The sequence below is a fragment of the Cyprinus carpio genome, chromosome B25 (genome assembly GCF_018340385.1).
Source record: "Cyprinus carpio isolate SPL01 chromosome B25, ASM1834038v1, whole genome shotgun sequence".
Lineage (NCBI taxonomy): Eukaryota > Metazoa > Chordata > Actinopteri > Cypriniformes > Cyprinidae > Cyprinus > Cyprinus carpio.
Genome location: NC_056621.1, coordinates 8,093,596 through 8,118,907, shown reverse-complemented (window position 1 = coordinate 8,118,907; position 25,312 = coordinate 8,093,596). Strand labels below are relative to the sequence as shown.

The window sequence follows — 25,312 nt, the reverse complement described above, 5'->3', positions numbered from 1 at the left end:
GCTTCTCGCTACTTGAACCGAGCAGAGACAGGTCAAGAATGATTTGGTCTTTATAAAGAGAAACATGTGTAAGTGTGTGTCCATGTATCTTCTCCCTGTCTGTCTTGCTCTCTGTCTCTGTATTTATCCATCTTTTCCCCCAACTAAGACACACACACATACACACACACACACATACACACACAATTTCTGCCTGAAGTGTTCAAGTAAAGTCGTGCTTCTCAGGTTGAAGACTCACAATAATGCCTTATCTCTTGCCTTTCCATTCCCTCAATATTGTATAAGGGCTGAAATATTAATAAGGCACTTTTTTTTTGTGTGTAGAAGCTCAGCTATGTAGTGACACCCATGTTCAGGCCTGAAGGAAGAGCTGAGGCTGTTATAGCCTGTGTGGTCGTTTATTGATTGGTTGATGCTGACTCCGGTGTGAGGAAGTCTGAGGCTCATCCAGAGCTGTGGCTGTGTAATTGATTAATTTTGGACTTACAATGGGGCTAAAATGCTTTTAAAAACTCCATTTTGGCAAAGCAAGGATAGTTAGGCTACTCAGGATATTAATTATTCAAACCAAATGACTAACTAGTCATTCGTTCATTTTAAAGATTGTTTAATACAAACATTCACTTTTGATGGATTACATTTTCCTATACTTTTCCTATACTATTTTTTTTTTTTTTTTTTTTTTTTTATGGGATGACCTATATATTAACAACATAATTTATTAATAATAATAATAACCAGAATGCATATATGATGGAGAATATATTGACACACACAGAGTAATAAAAAGGTTGAACTACTGTATATTACTTAACACACACTCTGTGACTTAATACAGACTACGCATGCTCACACACAGACACACATTATGTTGTAGATGCAGATATTTGAAGTAACTTAAATGTTATAAAATGCTTAGTGGAAGTGTCCTGTTTTTAATATTTTTCAGGTTTAAATTTGAAGAGGTCCTATTATGCTTTTCGTTTTTTTTCAACTTTAGTTAGTCTGTAATGTCGCTGTTTGAGCATAAAAAGATCTGCAAAGTTACAAAGCTCAAAGACAACTTCATATGGAGATATTTTATTTAACAGAAATCACTTTGCAAAAACTACAATGAGCAACTCGTTTGGACTACAACGCATATTTTCTGGGATTTGTGACATCACAAATACAGATGAATGGGACGAGGCCTGGTTGAGCTGCACCAGAGAAGGCAACGAGTGTTATCGCAACATTGGAGATACACTAGCTTTCCCAAGGCAGACGAACTTAGAGTGGTTACAATCATCCGGGTGTAAATCGCGTACGAATTGATTTGATTTTGATGCAATATTTACACGGAAGCTCGCATCTGGCCATGGTAAGGGGTATGAAATTTCCCGACCAGGCACAGAGTTGTGTCAATCACAACACACACTGGCCCAGCTAACCAATCACAGCACATTTCGTATTTCAAAAGGTGGGCCTTCATTTGATATAGGAACTATTCCACCCATTCATGCCAGACTTGGGAGAGAGATGTTGTAATAATGTAAAATATGTGAAAAATAACAACCTACTGTGAGAGCCTGTTCTAGTACACCCCCAAAACAAAATCAAGACTTTGTAAAAGAGCATATAGGACCCCTTTAATCAAAATGTGTCATAATTGGCAAAGCTGATGTCTGTATAATGGAGTGGTAAACTTTGAATAAATGAGATTTTAAATGTAGTATGTTTGTTTTTAGTTTGTTTTTAAACTATCTGGATGTCAGTATCCAAGTAAAGTCTGAAAAAAAAAAAGAACTATGCAAGTGATAAAAAATGAGCCAATGAGTGATAATTTTCTTCCATCTAGGAATGCAGCATAGACATGTAGTGTTTTTAACCTTCATAACTATTACAGTGTCAGTTTCAGAGTTTTCTTTTAAGATTTATAGACTTGTGGGTACACTAGATCAAGACCATGTTATAAAATGGCCCTGTTTTTTTTTTTTTTTTTTTTTTTTTTTTGATAATTATTGACCTAGAGAGTCTAAAAAATTGTACTGTAGTGATTTTATTGGTTTTGAGTTTAATCAAAAAAGTAGTTTTTTTTTTTTTTTTTTTTTTTTTTTTTTTAATAATCTCAATTATTTAATTAACAGTTAGATAGACAGGTTTGGTCCCACAGGCAAATTTGGTCAGAATGAAGAGATCTATAGGAACATTGTTTTACAAATTAAGATAATTTACAATTGAAACAGGTTTTATTTTTATTTATTTATTTTTTTTCACTAAACAAAGGGGTCATGATTTAGTTGGTCAGGGTGGTCTTAATAGGCTCTACTGGTAGATGCCTTTTTTCCTCCATTAACATTAACATTAATTCTAATGCATTGAGACAATTTTGTTTAAGTATTTTATTAAATATATTAAATATTTATTATGTATTAATTTAATAGGAATTTTTCATTTATTTATTGTTTAATATTGTTATGAACAACAACAAGAACAACAACAATAACTCTTATTAACAGCACCACCAACAACAACAACACTAAAATAATTATTGCTGTTATTATTAAATATTATTATTAAAATATGACTTATTAACATCACCAACAACAATAACATGAATAATAATAATAATAATAAACATCATTTTTAATCATTATTAATAATTACTCTTTACATCAACAACAACAAAATGTATTATTATTATTATTATTAATAATAATAATATTGAATATTATTGAAATATTACTATCAACAACAACAACAACAATAATAATAATATTTATTACTATTATTAACATCATCAATAACAATAAAATTGGATTATTATTATTATTATATATTATTATTAAAATATTACTATTATCATCATCAACAACAACAACAACAACTAATAATAATAATAATAATAATAATAATAATTGTATTATTTTGGATGTCGTTGTTGTTTTTAATAAATCTACAAAATATCAGTACCTAAGACATATTTAGTATTTTATTTTGTGATTTCACTCAACTGAAATGCTGGCCGAGGCAATGACCATGTGTTTGCATGCTTTAAAACATTTAAGCACATATATGGCTATATATTTGAAATGCTAGCAGTGTTTTGCCTTACAGAATTTTCAGCAAGTTTATATTTAAGCTGTTTATGCCTGTTCCTCTATGGCTTTTGAGTTCAGTGACTGGTTAGGGGCAGTGTGACAGTCAAACAGCTCAGCAAGTGAGCAATGCTATAGCACCTAGCCAAAATAACTGACTTTCATATATCCCCACACACAACATCTCTTCTACACTGATATATAAAACACACACAGCAAAACAAAAATAAACGTTAATTAATTATGAAATATATGTGTGTGTGTGTGTGTGTGTGTGTGTGTATATGTGTATATATATATATATATATATATATATATATATATATCATCAAGCTTGAAGCATCAACATAATGTTACATATACAGGAGGAAGTTCTGCCCTCAGAAGAGCAAATAAGGCTTGTGATTGGCCAGCAATGGCAAGGTTGGGAAATATTCCAGACAAAGTCTGAAATGTGACATATTCCAGATTAACAGATTAATTAGAGTTTTATATGGTCTGTGAAGAATTTTAATTTTTTTATATACAGCCTCTGTTTGGCACAGTGAACATTTTTCTTTGATCTATTGGAATTTGAGAGGGGTGTAAATATACTGTACGATAGAAACTTTCAGAAATATACTGCTGTCCGGTATGCATGGCGTGATGCCACAAAATTAGCTTAGAAAAGTTGAACAGCATTTCAACAGTAATTAAAAGAGCTTGTTGGCTGGGCAGTAATGCAATCTCTCTTTTAGACCACATATTGATCCATGTTTGCTAGAGGAAAATACTTGGATGATTAAAAGCTTGCTGATACAGGCCTTTCTCTGGACGATGTGTTCTGGTTTTGGTCCTGTGTCAACATGGCAAGTTATGGGTTGGCTAAGTTGGATTGTAAAGCAAAATTATTATAATGTAGAATGTGTTATTCATTTGCATTAGAAATAATTGGAAATACCAATGTAAATTTCTATTTTCTGTTCCTTTCTTGTTATATATGCATATGTACAGTATAGGAAGTATTAGTGACATTCCATTGACCCAAAACATTATTTCACCCAAAACTTGTCTAAATATACTATGCAAGACCGTAGAGCTGATTTCAGGTCAGTGTTAAAGGTCATATTGTTGTTTGAACATCAAAGTTCACGAGTTTAATTGAGAAGGAACGTTATTAAACCTCCCATTTCACCAATAAGACAGCAGTGACTCATAGTGATACCAAATCAATGCTGCTAACAGTGTGAACCACCTGTTGTCGGCCTTGATCCTACAACTAATGTCAATTACACACCAGTGCTGTTTGTGTAATAAGAGGGTGCACTTGCCACATTCCCAAATGGTGCAATACGTTCATTTTCAAGTGCCACAGAGATCAACAGCCACTTTGGAGAATTTGACTCCTAATATAACTATTCTGGTTTTGAACTTGACATGATAAAAAATATTTATTTATGTAAGCAAAAACTAGTGGTCTTTTATGATTGTATGTATGCATGGTACATGTATTTATTTATTTATTAATTCTTTAAAGTGAAATTGAAGTGACCGTGACCAGAATCGTGACCCCATACTTAGAATTCGTGCCTCTCAGGTTTAACCCATCCAAAGTGCAGACACACAGTTTGGATGTCGTTGTTGTTTTTAATAAATCTACAACAATATCAGTACTACGGACATATTTAGTATTTTATCTTTGTGATTTCACTCAAACATGAAATGCTGGCCCGAGGCAATGACATGTGTTTGCATGCTTTAAAACATTAAGCACATATCTGGCGCTATATATTTGAATGCCTAAGCAGTGTTTTGCCTTACAGAATTTTCAGCAAGTTTATATTTAAGCGTTTATGCCCGTCCTCCTATGGCTTTTGAGTTCAGTGACTGCGTTAGTGGCAGTGTGAAGTCAAACAGCTCAGCAAGTGGAGCAATGGTTATAGCACCCCTAGCCAAAATAACTGACTTTCATATATCCCTGCATACACCAGCTCTTTGCTACGGTGATAGTTAACGCACCAAGTGCAACTTAAACATAAACGTTGATTATGTATGATATGTGTGTGTGTGTGTGTGTGTGTGTGTGTATATGGGTGTGTTATATATATATATCATCAAGCTTGAAGCATCAACTTAATGTTACATATACAGGAGGAGACGTTCTGCACCTCAGAAGAGAGCAAATAAGGCTTGTGACTTGGCCAGCAATGGCAAAGGTTGGGTGAAATATTCCAGACAAAGTCTGAAATGTGACATATTCCATAATTAACAGATTAATTAGCGTTTTATATGCGTCTGTGAAAGCATTTTAATTTTTTTTAGTTATATACAGCCTCTGTTTGGCACAATGTGAACATTTTCACTTGATCTATTGGAATTTGAGAGGGCGTGTAAATAATACTGTACGATAGAAACTTTTCAGAAATATACTCTTGCTGTCCGGTAGCATGGCGTGATGCCACAAAAGTTAGCTTAGAAAAGTTGAACAGCATTTCAACAGTAATTAAAAGAGCTTTGTTGGCTGGGCAGTAATGCAATCTCTCTTTTGAGACCACATATTGAATCCATGTTTGCTGGAGGAAAATACTTGGATGATTAAAAGCGCTTGCTCGCACTGATACAGGCCTTTCTCCGGGACGATGTGTTATGGTTTTGGTCCTGTGTCAACATGGCAAGGCATGGGTTGCGTAAACATGGATTGGGAAAGCAAAATTATAATAATGTAGAATGTGTTATTCATTTGCATTAGAAATAATTGGAAATACCAATGTAAAATTTCTATTTTCTGTTCCTTTTCTTTTTGGTTATATGCATATGTACAGTATAGGAAGTATTAGTGACATTCCATTGACCCAAAACATTATTTCACCCAAAACTTGTCTAAATATACTATGCAAGACCGTAGAGAGCTGATTTCAGGTCAGTGTTTAAAGGTCATATTGTTGCTCTAAAACATCAAAGTTCACGAGTTTAATTGAGAAGGAACGTTATTAAACCTCCCATTGTCACCAATAAGACAGCAGTGACTCATAGTGATACCAAATCAATGCTGCTAACAGTGTGAACCACCTGTTGTCGGCCTTGATCCTACAAACAAACCAAATCACACACCATAACAATATGTTTAAAAAGAGTGTGAAAAGCTTGTGAGTTTGCAAGATCATTTTGTGCACTGATGTTTTATAAAAAAACTTGAAGTGAGCAATAAAAACACTCATTATCGCACTTGCCACATTCCCAAATGGTGCAATACGTTCATTTTCAAGTGCCACAGAGATCAACAGCCACTTTGGAGAATTTGACTCCTAATATAACTATTCTGGTTTTGAACTTGACATGATAAAAAATATTTATTTATTTATTAAAGCAAAAACTAGTGGTCTTTTATGATTGTATGTATGCATGGTACATGTATTTATTTATTTATATATTATTTAAAAGTGAAAAGTGAAGGTGACGTGACATACGTGACCCATACTTAGAATTCGTGCTCTGCATTTAACCCATCCAAAGTGCAGACACACAGCAGTGAACACACACACACACACCACACACAAGCCGGAGCAGTGAAACACATGGCTGCGCCGGAGCAGTTGGGGGTTCATTGCCTTGCTCAAGGGCACCTCAGCCATGGTATTGCCAGCCTGAGACTCAAACCCACAATCTTAGGGTTAGGATTCAAACTCTCTAACCATTAGGCCACGACTTCCCCATCAAATTAAGATTTCTTTAAAAGGGCATGTGCCAGTTTGAATGGGCATGGTGCTTCTGTGTTTAAGCGTGTGAAATTAATGGTTCCCTCTACATTTCTGGCACTCTAGCATAATAATAATAATAAAAATAAATAAATAAAGAGGAATTACTATTTAAGAGGACCTATAAGAGACCCTTGAGGTATACCTATTTGAAAAAAAAAAAAAAAAAAAAAAAAAAAACATTGGGTTTCTCCAATTCATCAAAACTGAAATGATGTTGCTTTTGACTGAAATTTTATGGCATTTTATCACTGATCAGGGGGCATTGGTACAGGTAGGTGTTTATTATTATTATTGCCATTTGAATACACATTGAAAGAATTGAAAAGAGAGGGTTTGCCACGTTGTCACATCAACAACATAATGGTCATAGAAATAGCCTTCCTCGCAGGTAGTAATATCAGGTGTTATGTGTCCAGAGATGCCTGCTGTCATGGCACAATTCCTGGGCCTTTTGTTAACGTTACAGTTTGTATAACACCTGAAAAATAAAAATTATATGTTACAAAATCACTTTTGTTCATTAGTATTTTCCCCACTTGTTTCAAAAAAAAAAAAAAAAACTGTTTAAAATATGTTTTCATGGAATATATGCTGGATTTATTTTGAGTTTATTCACATTCACATGGTTACTGAAGACTCAAGATGGCGCCAGGATGTTTGCTGGCTTGCCGTCACAGTCTGTCTATGTTATTTGTTTTAGTTTTCATTGTTTGTTTTATCACTCGTACTGCTTGTTCTCCCCTGGTGTACGATCACTTCACTTTACTTTACTGAATATTCAATCGGTGGTGTCCGGTTGTTTGAGTCGTGACCCCGGAAAAGTTGGCCAGCTGCATCCTCATTATGTGCAAGGAAACTAAGGAAAATGTGTTACCTGTCGGGGTGCCATTTGCTCTGAGGAAAATGTGTTACCTGCCAGGGTGTCTGTGCCTGTTGAATGGTCTTACCAAGACGAGAGAGCATATTACTCTTGTGCTTATCAAATTACATTGGCTTCCTGAACGATACAGGATTCATTGTAAAGTGCTATTTTATGTTTTTAAAGCTTTGCATGGTTTAGCACCAGAGTATATTTCTGATTTAATCAGTTTGCATCAATAGGTCTTTGCGTTCAAATGATCAGTTACAAGGTTCCTTGATCTCGTTTAAAATCAAAGGTGATTGGGCCTTTTCAGTTGCTACTCCAAGGATTTGGAATGACCTTCCTCTGTCTGTAAAATCTTTTCCTACACTTCCTGTATTTCAGAGTGCACTTAAAACTCATTTGTTTTCATTAGAATTTGAAAATGTTTTGTAATTTGTTCTGTTGTTGTGGTGGTGTTTATAATGTTTTATGCTTGATTTTATTCTTATATTTTTATTTAGTCTTCCTGTACAGCACATTGATCTTCACTTCATGATCTTGAAAGTGCTTTATAAATGAGGTTGAAGCTGAATTAACTTTTTTTTTTTTAACTCATTAGCATTTTTTCTGCTTCTTTTAAGCAACTTTTCTCTAAACCAAAAATATTTTTTCTTTCATTTCTTTTTTTTATTTCTTTTTTTTTTTAGCTATACTCTATTAATTATTATTAATTGTGTTTTAAATAGCTTACAAACTGATGTATGTTTTGATGTTTTGCTACAAACTGTGATTCAAGATACATTATTCTTATCCATGACTTAAAGGGTTCATATGATCCTATTTCAATTTTTCCTTTCTCTCTGGAGTGTTACAAAATCTTGGTGCATAAAGAAGATCTGTAAAGACTAAAGTCTCAAATCCAAAGAGATATTCTATATAAAAGATAAGACTCGTCCACGTCCTCCTAAAACGCCTCATTTAAAAACACCCCCACATGTCATGCCTGTAAGTACATTTTTAATATTTAAAGAATTTGCCATTGATGATTTAAACGCAAGTTTTGAGCAGTGTAGAGTAGCGCTTGTAGTTTGTCGTTTCTCCAATCACAAATGCAGACATGGTTTTATGTTTACGCGGCGCGATACACAACGCAACGCGTAAAACACAGTATAAGTCATTATAATCAGTAATTATAACCCCCACTGGATGCAACAAATGCCTCGTTTGTAATGGGTTTTATTGATGTTGTCTGGTAGTGCTGGGACATGCACCACTGTGTTAAGGGGCGTAACATTTCCGTCACACGGTTGAGGTATTCAGCCAATCACAACACACTGGATAGCTGGCCAATCAGCGCACACCTCGCTTTTCAGAACGATGAGCTTTGTAAAAATCGACACATTTCAGAAAGGCGGGGCATAGAGGAGCAATAATGATGTACATTATTTGGAAAATAATGTTTTTTTTTTTTAACCTTAAACCGCATAAACACATTGCTTTACACCAAATAATCAACATAATGTTCTTTTTAGCAACGTCATATGACCCCTTTAAGTTAAATAGTTTACCCATACTGTCATTTCGGATTCAATTGCATCATTTGCAAAGCTATATGCTGCAAGTAGTTTATTGCATCATGAAAGACATTATAGGTATACAGACATTAAGCTATTTCAAGTAATTATTTAACTTTGAATCAAAAGTTGTAGTGTTGTGAAAGAATTAACTATATTACAATTTCAAACTCTTGAGACTCTTCCTCAGTTTGTTCTATCTGCCATTTTATGCTTCATACTGTACTCTTTCTTTCTTTTTTTCTTTTTTTTCACTGCTTGCACTCTTCTCTCAAAATTCTTATTCATCTCTGCCGTTTCTGAACATTTTCCTCCTCTGCCATATCGATATTTCCCTCACCTTCTGCAACTACATAATGCACAAACAAGGCACACAAAAGGTGAGAAAATTCACTCACTCCATATGAGAGGTGCAGCTCTCACAAGCAAGCCAGCTCCGCCCATTCAATCCCAGTCGGCTTTCAGACTGTCCTTTTGTATGGAGTGATCGCTCTCTGAATCTTTCCTCTGTGTTGGATGAAAGCGCAAGGTCAAGTATTTCATCCTGACATCATCCAAACATCCCTTCTCCAGAGCCTGAACATAGCTTTGCCATTAGATTTGTGTCTCTCATTCCATCTAGCGGTGGAACATCCCTAGGCATTCAGGTCAACTGTGTGTCTGTGCATGCATGAATATTTCATCCTCCAGAAGCATTCTAGCAGGAATTATATCATGGAATTACAAATAAGGATCCAAAATTACATGCACCAAAAATCTTTGCTTACGGCCTAAAATCTTGGTTAAAAATGTATATGGAATGTGTTATTTTGGGATCCAGTTTTGATATATTCATGTTTACAGGCAAAAACACATCTTCTACTAAGCAGCCAGGAACCTTTTTTGGGCTAAAATGCATTTCAAACCCTTTGGTTAGTATCTGAATTTAGCTCTTGATATGGCACCAGAGTCATGTTGTTTAAGTTTATTGTCAGATTGATTTTCCGCCTAAGGTTTCAGTGGAACAATCAAGTATACCCATGAGCCAAACACCATTGGAGCTCCCCTGATCTGTGTTTGAACCACACACCACCCTCTCTGGGCATGTTCGGACAGATCAATGCAGCCAGGTCTTTTCAATTAAAAAGATTTGCTGCAGTCTTCCTTGTGAGATTGAATTATTGACACGCACGTGATCCAAGAGCTTTGATTAAATCTTGACCGTGGAGTTGTGTCTTTTATAATGTTTTGCCCCAAGACACACAAAGGGTCCCTTTTTAGCCAAGTTGGTAGCATACACTGTGGGGACTGAAAGTCTGGTAACATACTGAACGTTACAGATTTGATTTTAAATGTAAATCTAAAAATACAAGGAAATGTGAGGAATTGTTTTAGAGGTATTGCAATTAAATAAATATTTCAGGTTTTGCATCTGAACAGAGTTTGTAGTGTCGTTGAGATCTTTTTTTTTTTTTTTTTTTTAATTCCAGTGTTGGTGTGAGATTAATGGGGTATTTTTCCTCAGGAGAAACATCTGAGAAGCAAGAGACTCAAAGGGGTCACATCATACATTTTTTTTTTATTATTTAATTTTTCCCAGAGGTCCACTTACAGCGTTAGTAAAGTTTTTAGTGCCAAAACCACTCGTAATTACATGGCCATTTCCTACAATCTCTTTGACCCTTACATTGTCCTCATCTAAAAATAGCAAACTCTTTGCAAAGTCTGACAGGCTTAAACAACTGGAACATGTCACACAAACTGTTAAGGAAATGATAAGGGACAGTGCTAAAGATAAACTTCAGCTCCTTGTTTTTAATGTGGAGGTCTTTCTGAAAGGTCTGCAGAGTTGTAGGTACTACACATAGTCAGGAACTACATATGTTTGGTATACTTTCCCACATCCTTCAGAAAAGTCTGCAGAGCTGTAGGTGCTACAAGCAGGCAAGAATGGCATACGTTTGGTGAACTTTTCCACATCCTTCAGGAATGTCTGAAGGACCACCATGACTGGTTTCGGATCTTCTAATGTTTAAATGCTGACATCTGTCTGATTTCAAAATGATTCAAGAGTTCAAAATGAGGTTTTTTTTTTTTTTTTTTTTTTTGCGGCATTATTTTAATCAGTGCTCTTTTTGTATTATTGAATTCTGAAAAAAAGTTCTTACATTCAGATGAAGTGCTTTTATCTCAAAAGATCAAGGGCAATTTGATCCCTTATGATAGGACTCCTATCTAGGAGAAGCAGTTGAGATATTAAAGAGATGTCATTTGTGATTTGTCTTTCCTGTGGGTTTCGTCTCTTCCAAAGAACCACTGACATAAATTGGGTTGAGAAGAAGCGACACTCAACTCCATCTGGAGTTCTAGAATTAGAACAATGAGAACACTTAGAACTGCAATTATCACAGCTGACTGTGATTCCACATTAGTCGACGTTGACGTTCAGTTTGCTTTCAGAGCGAGAGGTGACTTTGCACTAGGAAGGAGGAGGAGGAGGAAAGAGAGGGACCAGATTTACACTTCTCTGCAGTCCCAGTGTATGTCATTAAAGTCAGGGGTCCGTGTAGCAATTCCGCTCCTGTCCCACCTTCCTCGCCGGCCCGGGAAGCCTGACTCCGATCTGATTTATCTGCCCTGTCTCTCAGTCCTGGCTTTTCTTGCCAACGGGGAAAACAAAGCTGACTAGATTTACGCCTGGAGATGAGATGAGATTCGCTTTGGCACAAGCACATGGCTCTGGTGATGGTTTAAACCACTCCCCTCTTCGCCCCTGTCCCGCCCTCCCTCCTTTTCGAGCTCCGATTGGGCATTCATATGGCCACTGGGTCCAACTGATGGATGCTCACTTGCGCTCTGCCTCTAAAAATATTCAGTGTAAGACACGCTGATATTAATTCTCTCTCACAAAGCCTCTGTTCTCCCTGTGTGTCCTCTGTCCCCCAGTGAACTCTTGTCCTCCATATTCTCTCTTTGTTGCTTTGACATCACTGTTTGCCATCTTTTCACAATATAAGGGTTAGAAGGTATGACGAAATCTTACATATGTTATATGGTTTATGCTTTACCTCACTAAGGATATATGTAAGGTATAATGAACTGTCAAAACTGTCATTATCACTAAAAATAAACCCTGACATGTTGTTCAGGACATCTAAATGTAGCATAGTGACTTTAGAAATTTCTGTTAAAAATAAAGGCTCCAAAAGGAGATTTTTTTTTTTTTTTTTTTTGTGGTGATGCCATAGAAGAACCATTTTAGCTTCTCCAAAGAACCTTTAAGTGAACAGTTTGCATTAAAAATGTGGTTCTTTTAAGAACTGTTCACTAAAGCGTTCTCAGAGGAACTAAAAACAGTTCTTCTATCGCATTCACTACGAAAACGTCCTTTTTTTTACACTTTAGTAGAAAGGGTTTTTTAGGTTATTGAAATGTTCTTCATACTAGGAAAAAATGGTTCTTTTATGTACTGTTTACTAAAAGGTTCTTTAGGGAACCCAGAATGGTTCTTTTATGGCATTGTTGCAAACCCCCCTTTTTAGAATCTTTATTTTTAAGAATGTAGATACATTTCTAGAAAGTTTACAGAAGTAATTCTGTATGGGATATTACATTTTGAGATTATGGATATTGAAGTGTATTTTACTGCACTAGCAGATTTTTTTTAAATAACTTAAATACTGTATATACAGCAAATTAAAAACAAATAAAATCTTGCAATGTAGTTAAAAAAGTTTTCTTTTTATCAGTAAAGGTCAGACTAGTGCTTGTCTTGTTTTACTCAATTGAATTCCATATGTGACCCTGGACCACAAAACCAGTCTTAAGTGTAAATTTTTCCGATTTTTTAATTTTTTTTCTTCGAATAAATAAGCTTTCCATTGATGTATGGTTCATTAGGATCGGACAATATTTGCCCGAGATACAACTATGAAAATCTGGAATCTGAGGGTGCAAAAAAAATCTAAATACTGAGAAAATAGCCTTTGACGTGGTCCAAATAAATTCTTAGCAATGCATATTCCTAATCAAAAATTTACAGTATGATATTAACAAAATATCTTCAACATGATCTTTGATTAATATCCTAATGATTTTTGTCATAAAAGAAAAATCGATAATTTTGGACTGGTTTTGTGGTCCAGGGTCACATATGTGCAAATTACAATTTTGCTAGTCCGCATTAAAAACAATACTCCAACTTGTTTTGTGCCTAACAGCATTCCTTGACAGCTTTCCCACTTGTCTTGAATTGGACCTGTTAACTCATAAAGCTGCCATAAAGCAGTCTTGACTGTGCAAATATATCTGCTGCAGTGTAAATGGTATCAAAAAATTGTCATTTTTAACAGCATCCTGGCTGGACCTAATATATCTACAGCATTATGAACTATCAACATTTTTTACCACCCTACTGCCCAGATCTAATGTATATCTCTTGCTCTCTCTCTCTTCTGCAGTGCCCCTCAGCTCCATTTTTTTTTCATATAGCACAGGTTGCAAGTGTGCCTACCTGTTAGTATCTGTTTAATTGGTTGCAACAGGGTAAACCATGCAGAGTAAAGAAGATTAATCTTCTCATACACACCAAGGTCTGGTCGAAGCTCTTATCTCACAGATAAATGACTCTTTACTCACTAAACATGTTGCATTGTGTAGTTTTGAATGGTGTTGTTTACCTCCAGTGTACCCCATTCAGGACTTGATTTATGATACCGCCGTTCCCAGCGCTTGAGTTCTTTGTATAAATTTTTTGGTGGTTTTTTAAGGCTCATTACAATCAGTAAACTCTTCAGATTCTGTATCCCCTCCCAAAAAATCGCCAGGGATTTGATTTCTACCTTATGGAAGATGCAAATGAAAATAACACAGCTTTAAGGTGCAGCTATGCAAGGTCCAAAATACGCTTGTACTTCTCAAATGGAAGACCTTGGAACCTTCAAATGTTTCTCTTCCATCGCTCACTCGTAGATTAATGATGCGTAGTGTGCCGACATCTTTCAAATCTCAAAATAGGATCCCAGCTTTTAAAAATAGTTTTATGAGCCCTTTCCAGCTGATCTGTGAACCCAACGATCATTTTTAATAATGCGCTAATCATTACAGGGACTCATAAACTGCAGCACCCACTGTGAAGGCAGGGCGAGCCGGGAGTGTATCAGTTCAGGTCTTGGCAGCTGTTCGGAGGCCGACAAATACAGCAGCCAAAATCTGGTGGCCGTTATAAATGGCCCTGTCCTTCAGAGAAAGATAGCAAGGACTTCAAGACTGCTGGAGACGAAGAGAGAGGAAGGGAGCGGGAGAGAGAGTGTACTACCTGCATGGAGAGTGCTGTATTTGGGCGAAACATATGCCGATGACCTGAGGAATCATGTCAGAGTCTGAGGGATCGAGCCGCCCCCGTTGTTATGGATTTCAACATCCAAGCAAACACTGCAAAAACTCTCTCCCACTCCTTTTCAGTCATTTCATAGCCCACTATATATTCTGCAAATAAAAGTGTCAGAAAGGCCGAAAACGAGAAATCTATTTACTGTAAAATAGTTCACCCAGAAATTAAAATTCAGCATCATTTATGCGCCCTCTTGTCATTTCAAAACTGTATCTTTCTTCTGTGGAACATAAAGATATCTTGTAAAAGGCATATATATATATATATATATATATATATATATATATATATATATATATATATATATTATATATATATATATTATATATATATATATATATATACTCTGATGGAAAAAAGTCAGAATTCTGAGTATTGCTCACAATTTTGTTTATATCTTATTTATAAGAACCTTCTTCTTCTTCTTCTTCTTCTTTGTCTCCTTCCTTTTATTATTATTATTTTTTATTTACAATTATTATTGGGCTTTCATTTTCATTTATAGTATGAGTGATTTAAAGTTGATTTGTGTAATTTCTGTAAAATATAATTAAAATAAATACAAAAATAAAATAAAATAAAAAAATAAAATAAAAAAAGTGTGGTGTTGGTCAAGTGTGAGCAACATGTGAGCAACATTTTATTTTATTTATTTTTCTTATTTTTTTTGTACTTTTGTGCAAGCTGCAAAATGACGATTCCGGCATGCAAACAACTTTATCAATAAAACTTTGCAAGTACTTCTCCGAGCTCTTTGTAAGTACGTAAAAGGTCAAATGAGAAACGGCCCTCATTTTCTCAGGATAAATCATCTGAAGTGACTGAGGCCAAATAACCTTCTTAATGTACATTCACTAGAAACCAATTCATAGGAAATTCAAGTGCCTCGGTTTCTTTGACACAATGTACCATGATGAGAAATGTCAGAGAATGGCAAATTCATCTCGGCACCTTCTAACATCGAAATATTAAGCACCAAAAAAGGCACAAATAAGTACGTCTGTGCATGTATTCCAGTGCTTACAGGAACAGAATAGGCTGTGTGCTGTAATTTTCAAGTTACACCTCATCAGCCATCGCCACATTCCCAGACTGCTTTGCATCCCAGACTTATAGCTGCGGTTCTGGGGGATAAGGAGCGTTCAGCACTTTGTGTTTAATCAATCTGTCCGTGAAGGTGACATTTTCAATTGATCCGCTGCAATTTACTTCACCGAGTGTCAGGCCGATTTTCATCCTCTGCTGTTTTAAGGCGCTCAGCAGTGCCAGTGTGTTTGGAATATCAGAGGCACTATCATTTGAAAGGGCTTTAGGTAAATGCACCTTGTCCTGGAGAGCCAGGAGAGCACTCGTGTGTTTACCTTGGTGTCATTGTGTATGTTTGTTTGCTGTTAAAATCTTTTCATCTTGATTATTTTCCCAGCTTTCCCATCTGTTTCCAAGGCAATGAGTTCATTTATTTGCTAATAAGTAATAAGTGTTTGAGATGATGATGAGAATAGAAAAATTTATCTGTTGCATGATAACTAAATGCAACACTGCAAAAATCAATTTCTTAATCACATTTTATGTATATTTAAAGTAAAAAAATTCTTAACCAATCTCGCTGAGGTATATTTGTGGCAATTGCCAATAATACATTGTATGGGTAAAAAAATTTTATTTTTATTTTATGCCAAAAATCATTAGGGTATTAAGTAAAGATCATGTTTCATGAAGAAATTTTGTAAATTTCCTTCTGTAAATATATCAAAACTTTATTTTTGATTAGTAATATGCATTGTTAAGGACTTCATTTGGACAACTATAAAGGAGATTTGCTCAATATTTATATATAATATATATATATATAGATAATTGCTATATATATTATATAGATATATATATATATATATATATATATATATTATTATTATTATTATTATTATTATTATTATTATTATATATTTTTTTTTTTCAGATTCCAGATTTTCATATAGTTGTTTCTCGGCCAAATATTGTCCTATCCCAACAAACCATACATCAATGGAAAGCATTGGTTTTGTGGTTCAGGTTACATATAATAAATTGATATATTATTTAATATAATATAATATAATTTTTGTATCATATAATAAATAAGCAATTTTAATTTTAACATTATATATAGTACAGTTCATAAGTTTGGGGTCTGTAGTTTTTTTTATTTATTTTTTATTAATGAATAAAAAAAAATAAGAACACAGTTTCCAAAAAAAAAAATAAGCAGCTCAACTGTTTTCAACACAGATAATAAGAAGAAAGATTTAATTACCAGCAAATCAGCATATTAGAATGATTTCTGCAGGATCATGTGACACTGAAGACTGAAGTAATGATGCTGAAAATTCAGCTTTCCATCACAAGAATAGATAACGTTTTAAAATGTATAAAAATATAAAACAATTATTTCTAAATTCTAATAATATTTCATAATATTGCTGCTTTTGTACATTTTCTTTTTGTTTAAATGCACTTTTGTTTAATTATATTATATTATATTATATTATATTATATTATATTATATTATATTATATTATATTATATTATATTATATTATATTATATTATATTATGAATAAAAAAAAAAAATTGCAATTGGTTAAGGATAACAAAAGGCTTCAATTTCAGCATGCTGGACTATCCTCCTCGGTGTCTTAGCATGAGCGTGGCAGGCGGTGTGAATCTCATTTGGGTCAGTCTGTATTAGGATCTGAGCGTGAGTGGGACGGACAGGCTGTTGGGTCCATCCAGCTGGCCTCAGATCAATGGGTTTAAGAGCTGCCAGGTGTCAGATGGCAGCTAAACAACAGGCTGGAGGTGGAACGGCCAGTTTAAATGACGCCAGTTGTACTGTCCTGTCGGTTAGCTAGGCGTTTAGTTCCTGCGATATTAATCAGTGCTGCTATTGTGACGGTGAAACCAGTGATACCATTATTTATCTCCGTTTCCCTCCCTCTGTCTCTCTCTCTGACTATTATTCACGCTCTATTCTCTGCGTGCTCGAATCCATGTTAGAGGCAGATGCTCAATTGGAGTCACATACGTTCATGTATTCAAGTTTGTCTTTGCCATCTTGATTATCATGCAAATCTGTTACTTCCTGCTACTTCATGCAGGCAGAGAATAAAAACAGCCATATTTTGCAGAGCCAACATTAATTTGGTAAAAGTGGATTGCACAAATCTATTGAAGTGGAGACTGAACCTCAATGCATTATTCAAACACGCTTGCATCAGTACCCTGGAAATAAAAGCACCCCGAATAATCTAAGACACTATTTTTCATGGATGTGATCCAATATAGCTCATATACCTTCCTTCCATATTGAGGGCTTTCTTTTCCCTATTTATTTCACTTTCTGTCTTGGCTTTTAAATATAACTACACTGGTAATGTATATAAAACCTCATATGCAGGAAAAGTAAAAAATATCTCTTTAATATTTAATTTGTTTCCCTTAGACAGCTGTAAGGAAATGAAAGATGTTGCTTATGATTTCAAAATCTGTGAACTACTACCCATGAGAAGAAAAAAATGACCAATGATATGTTTAAATATCTCAATTATGTCCTATAGACATCATTGAGATTTATTGGAGAATAAATTTTGTTTGAGATGCTCAAAAATTGGATTAAAATCATGGTTTCTCCTAGACCTATTCTCAGACAGTTCAAACAATCAAACAATAAACCCAACATAAATCTAACTCAAAAAAATCACAAGTCAGAAATCCCATTTTGAACTCAAAAATTTCTCATTCAGTTTTATCTAGATAGTACTGAGGAAATCAGTACTGCACAAGATCAGTCTTGTTCTATATCATTTATCCATCAATTCACTAAAGCTTGAAACCGAGCTGAGGAAATGGAGGATGTTTATGATACCACAGTCTGCGACTGTTACCTTTGTGAAGTTTGTTTTTAATATCTCAATGATGTCCCGTTTACAACATTTAATGGAGAAGAAATTAAGACTTTAGCTTGAGATACTAAAGTTTTACAACAATGTCTTAAACTGTGGTTAAACTTGAAGTACTGTTAGAAATTAGATCACGTTAGAATCTGTTCTTTCTTGTAGACAACACTAATCTCACTTTGATACAAAATGCTATCAGAAGTCAGGGATCTCATTATGACCTCCATTTTTTTCTCATTCAGTCTTTCAAAGATAAAATAACAAAGTTGTGCCAAGATATTTTAGGAGAAACACCTGAGATGTATTTGTACTATTACAGTTCTGTGGAAATGGAGGTTGGTGCTTACAATACCAAAATCTGTTTTAAAAAAATGACCAGTGAGATGTTTTTAATTTCTCAATAACATTCAGATTTAATGGAAGAGAAATATAGACCTTTGCTTACAATACTGAAGTTTCATAATATATTGTTCTCAAAATCTAACGAACTGTAAACCAACCAAGATACTAAAGCCAGTGATCAAACAAAAACAAATGAATGAATAAAATTAATAAAAATCAATCAATCAATCCATCCATCCATACCTCCATACCTCCCTCCATCCATCCCACCATCCCTTCCTCCATCCATCCATTTCTCCCTCCCACTATCCATACCTCCATCCATCCCACATCCCTCCCTCCCACTCTCTATCCCTCCATCCATCCCTCCATCCATCCCACCATCCCTTTCTGCATCGATCCATTTCTTCCTCCCACTATCCATCCCTCCATCCATCCCTCCATCCACCCATCCCTCCCTCCCACTATCTATCCCTCCATCCACCCATCCCTCCATCCATTCCATCATCCCTTCCTCCATCCATCCATCCATCCATCCTTCCCACTATCCATCCCTCCATCCATCATCCCTCCCACTATCTATCCCTCCATCCATACCTCCATACCTCCCTCATCCATCCCTCCATCCATCCCCCCATACCTCCATCAATCCATTCCTCCCTCCCTCCCACTATCCATCCCTCCATCCATACCTCCATACCTTCCTCCATCCATCCCTCCCTTCCTCCCTCTCTCCCAAATGCTTTGAGAAAAACCCAAGTAATCTCAATTTAATACAAAAAGAACAGAAGTCATACAGTACATCTCATTATGAGCTCAAATATTGTTTAACTTAGTTTTCACACCAAGCTATGCCATCTTTCTTTCTTTCTTTCTTTCTTTCTTTTTAAAACTCAAGTAATCACACTTTAATACAAAGAAAAACAAAAATAGAAGTCATAAATGTCATTATGAGTTCAAATATTTCTCATTGAGTTTTTTAGACCAAGTTATGCTATCCACATCATTCATAGGGACATTTTTGCAAAACATGAGATTAAGTTAATACTTAAATGATACATAACGTAAAACGCCATTAAATATCCAAAGTTGTAAAAGAGCAATTTATCTTTTTTTTTTTTGATTTATTATTATTAATATTTTTATAGCTCCGGGATGTGAGATTTTAATATATCCTCAAACATTTTCTTATTCGATACCTCTAAAAGCAAATTATGTGGACTGTACAATCCTCATTAATATTTATATTTCAATTACTGTATGCCAATTTGTTTCTATTTCATTTCATCAAGTAATTTCAGAAAAAAAAAAAAAAAAAAAACTAAGTCAAGACTGACCATTTAAATGCAAGTCTCCTGAGCCACGAACGAGCAACCTCTGAGCATTAAAATGTTTCTCCGGGCTACTTTATGTGGACTAGTGGCAGCTGCATTATTCAAGTCGTTGTCTGGCATGATCCATGGCTCAGATAGAGCCCAAGGTGGCCCCGGAGGGGTCAGTGGATACTGACAGACAGAATTCACTCGTTCAAACATGGACGCTTCTTATAGGAAGGACCCCCGCATCCAAGACACTTGCCATGTCTGTATCCAAGGAACTATGCCAGCCAACAGATCGCCTCCCTTTGAAGCCAAAGGCTCCGACACTGCAGAGTTATAGGCCGAGAAGAAAAAGAGATGCCAACATTAAAGAGTTAGAAAGACCAGACTAGCCTTTGAAGTAAAGGAATTTCACACTATCTCTCATTCTTTGATTTGTGCTCCCTAACTTTGCATGAGGAGGTCTCTCATGGCAACCAAAATGCATTTAAATGATGTCATGTCCATCATTTAAGGAGAGAATTTGAATATCTGAAATATAAATTTTGTTTTTTAAGGCAGAGTAAATGTACGCTGCATGCTAATGGACAGACTAATGTATAATGTATGATGTCAACATGTGAAGCATAAAAATATCCATATTAATCATCTTAAAGGAATAGTTCAACCAAAATGAAAGTTCTGCATTATTTACACTTATGTTGTTCCCAGAGTTCTATATATAAGATTTTAGTATTCATTGCATTTTGAATTAGCTTTATTTTTGTTTTAAGTCAGTTTGTCTTGTAAAATTTAATTTATTTTATTTTAATTTAATTGTGTTGCATATTTTACTAGGATTTTTTAAATTTCTATATAGCTTTATTTTTATTTCATGTTGCATTTCAAGTTCTAGTTTTTGTTTTTTTTTTTTGAATATTTTGCTCATTTGGAATTGCAAGGATCTATCTGCATTCTGAGCAGTTTTGAGATATTGAGCTTCGCAGTTTTTGCATTCCAGAGACTTATGTAGATAGAACCCTTTTTGTTTTCAAAAAAAAAAAACAAAGGCCCCAAATTTCCATAGCTTGCAAAAGAAACATCACATAATGATGAAGAATAAGAATACGTGAATAACTCATAATAATTAATTAATTCATTCAGCTTGTTTTAGTCATTTCAGTACTTCAACTTACTGTATTTTGGGTAATTGCCAATGCAATATTTCTATATATATATTTTTTTTTTTTTCTTGGCTTTATATATCTAAATATGCACAAATTTAAATTTGGAATGCTGTAAATATTGTATAATTGACAAATTATTGCATTATTAACAAACTATTATTATCAATGAATATTGAATTAAATGTCATTCTTTTTCTTACAAAATCTTTTTTCAGAATGCATTTTGGTGCTTTTTGCAGCTTGACAGGCTTTGGTCAGCTGTCACATTCACTGCATGGAAAACATCAGCATCACATAAATGAATACACTGTCCTTTTAAGAAAGCACAGATTTTGGTAAAGTCATAGACATCATGAAAGCCATATTTAGCAACTCCATATTCATAGTGGTTTATAAAGTGACTGCTCAGTATTCATAAGCAATCCCAGAATTCCTCTCACCCCATGTTTGCCCTGTTGTCTCAATTTCCCCTTATCACCTCCAAAGACTCGACTCAAATTGAGTGCTATTAGTCTGATAGTACAGAGAACTGCATTGCAGCAATAGCGTAATATTTATGCCAGGTTCACACACTTGGTAAAAATATGAGATATTGCACCAATATTGTAACAATATGAGATATGTTAAATTAAATCATCATTACTGTGTCTTTTATATACAGACTGCGGATTAGAAGTGTTGTGAACGCCCATGCATTTGTGTGTTTGTGTTTGTATGCGACACACTAAAGCCATTAATATTAATTCTGTGTTTCAATATCTGTCTGGATGGCCTTAATTATGACAGCTGGCTACCTGGCAGGCCTAGAAATCAGAGCGGGGGGGAAAAATATCAATTGATTCGCCCCAGAAGCCCAGCCGTCAATAATCACAGCAGCACGTCTCCAGAATTCCCCATTACTGTCCATTTCAACCCACAGTAACAATGAAACTATTATCACGTGGATTACTTCAAGGTTTAAACTGGCCACAGTAGAGTACATATTAATGGAATTTCAATTAAGAGGAACTGGTGCGGGATTCAAAGACAAAGAGTGTTTAACGGGGGCGAGTTTGTGTGAGCCGATGTACTCCACTGTACAAAAACAGCACAAAGAAAGCTTGAGATATTAAAGGGTCTCAAGTGAGGCCTTTAGATCTCCCAAATTAACCCACACTTCTTTCTTTATGCACAAAAAATTACAGTATAGGTCCAAAAGTTTGAGACCGCTATGGGTAACACAATGGGTATTTATTTATTTTATTATTTATTTAACATCGTTCATCACTTCACTTTACCTCATGTTCCATGTGTGTGTATACACACACACACACACACACACACACACACACACACACACACACACACACACACACACACAGACACACACACACACACACTGTACGTGTGTATTGTTTATGACTCATAAATTAAATTAATATTCATTATGTATATAATAAAATGTATATTATATTAAAATGTATTTCTTATTATATACATATTATTATTATTATTATTATTATTATTATACTAACATATTATAGTGTGTGTGTGTGTGTGTGTGTGTGTGTGTGTATATATATATATATATATATGTGTGTGTGTGTGTGTGTACTAACATATTATTGTGTGTGTGTGTGTTGTGTGTGTGTGTGTGTGTGTGTGTGTGTATATATATATATATATATATATGTGTGTGTGTGTGTGTGTGTGTGTATACGTGTGTATTGTTTATGACTCAATTAAATTAAATAAATATCCATTATATATAATGAAATGTATAATACATTAAAATGTATTTATTATTATTATTATTATTATTATTATTATTATTTTAGAGTTTCATAGATAACATGCTTAAATGATAGTTATTTCATTTTAAAAATAATTTCAGGATTTACATTTAAATAAACATCATAATTTGAAATGAAATGATGAAATTAATATGGATACATACACATTATTATTATTATTATTATTATTATTATTATTATTATTATTATTACTTTATTACTTTATTACTTTATTATTAATATTGTCCAGAACTATACAATATGAGCCATAAAATGCTGTCACTAATTTTGATGTGTTAGGTCTTTTAAAATATATAAATGGTTTAAAAGGGGTTTTAGAAGTGACCTCAAATAATAATTTGGAATAATCCAGGCCTTTCACAGCTGGCCGTGTTACTGAAATTGCTTATGGGAATTATCTGTGCGGAAAATGAAAAAGCAATATGAAAAGTGGAAAGTAAGAAATGAAAATCATTATTATCACGGGACATAACATGGAAAATAATAGACTTCTCGTATTAGTTGAGTGTTGAATGTCATCTAACTCAAATTTGTAATGGCCAGTAAATTACCCATTCCAATTTTTCATCTGACTGGCTGAAATTTTTTAACACGAGGCATAGCTCTCATATTTGACGTTAATCAGAATTTGCTGTCTTTATCAAATAAATTTCAGTATTCAAGAAATATGCCATTCTTAATGACACTGATGACGTTCCAAAGGGGATATTAAGTAATTTTGAGCCTGAACAAGCATTTCTAATATTCTAAGAAAAGACTTTTCTTCCTTGCCAAAAAGGATCAATAAATATTGAAAGACTAAGTATCCTCCATCATTTATGAACTGGGATGGATCTGAATTTTTCCTCCCAAATATATGGGACTTTTTAATGTCTGAGAACAGCCTGTAGATGAGACTGCATCTGTCCATATTAGTTTAGTGTCTTTCTGTCTTAGTTTCGAGTATGTAGCTAATAGAAGCAGTGCATCTAATAATTCATTTTTGTGAATCAGGTTACTGGAAAGCATGATTCATTTTGGTGAGTCAGTTTGTTCAGATGGTTGATTTCAATGAACTGGTTGAAGAAAACAATTCACTGATTCACTTAAGTCTTTTGTATTTTATTGAATTGAATACTGCTATTTTCTTTGTTTTCTGAAGCTTGGTAATTGCAACTTTTTGCCTTAATTTTGACTTTTTTCATTAAATTCTGAAAAAAAAAAAAAAAAAAAAAAACACTGAATTAAGAGAATGCGATAAAGGCATCAAAGGGTTAGTTCATCCAAAAATGAAAATTCTATCATTAATATTTACCCTCATGTCATTCTAAACCCATAAGACCTTGAAGCTACTAGAATACTTTATGTACAGTATGCAAATAACGCAGCTGACAGAGAATAGCAGACGCTGTTTACATGGATTTATGTGTTAGAGGATACTCAACAAAATGGCACCAGGGTGATGCAGAGGAGATGAATTGTTGAATAAAGTCATTATTTTTGTTTTCTTTGCGTACAAAAAGTATTCTCGTAGCTTTGTAAAATTACAGTTGAACCCCTGATGTCACATGGATTATTTTACCGATTTCCTTGCTACGTTTCTGGACCTTGATCATGGTAATTACATTGCTGTCTATGGGAGGGTCAGAGAGGTTTTAGAACTCATCGAAAATATCTTTATTTGTGTTCCTAAGATGAACGGAGGCCTTGTGGGTTTAGAACGACATGAGGGTGAGTAATTAATGACAGAATTTTCATTTTTGGTTGAACTAACCCTTTAACTTGCAGTTGTGGAAAAGTCAGGATTGTGAGATATAAACTCACATTAGCAAAGAAAAAAGTCACAATTACCTTCTTTTTCTAGTGGGGAAAACAAAAAAAACAAAACAGAATTGCGGGATGCAAACAAAATTGGAGGGAAAAAATGCAAATTTCTGAAATCTTTAATTCTGATTATGTATGTATGTATTATGTATGTATTTATTTGTATTTATTTTAGCAATTCTGACTTTTTTAGCAATTTTCTTTTTTTTCACAATTATACATTTTCGTCTCACAATTCTTACTTTGTTTCTAAGAATTGTGAGGAAAAAGTCACATTTTACTTTTTTTTTCCTGTGGTGAAAAAAACAAACAACAACAACAACAACAACAAAAAACAATTGCGAGATAAAAA

The 25,312-nt window shown here is 34.4% G+C and overlaps 1 protein-coding gene across 2 annotated transcripts in view; it reads left to right on the top strand.

Moving 5' to 3' along the window:
* The window catches only part of lrrc4ca (leucine rich repeat containing 4C, genome duplicate a), a 212,880-nt gene that overhangs the window by 55,829 nt on the left and 131,739 nt on the right, over nucleotides 1–25,312 (top strand). The window lies entirely within an intron of this gene.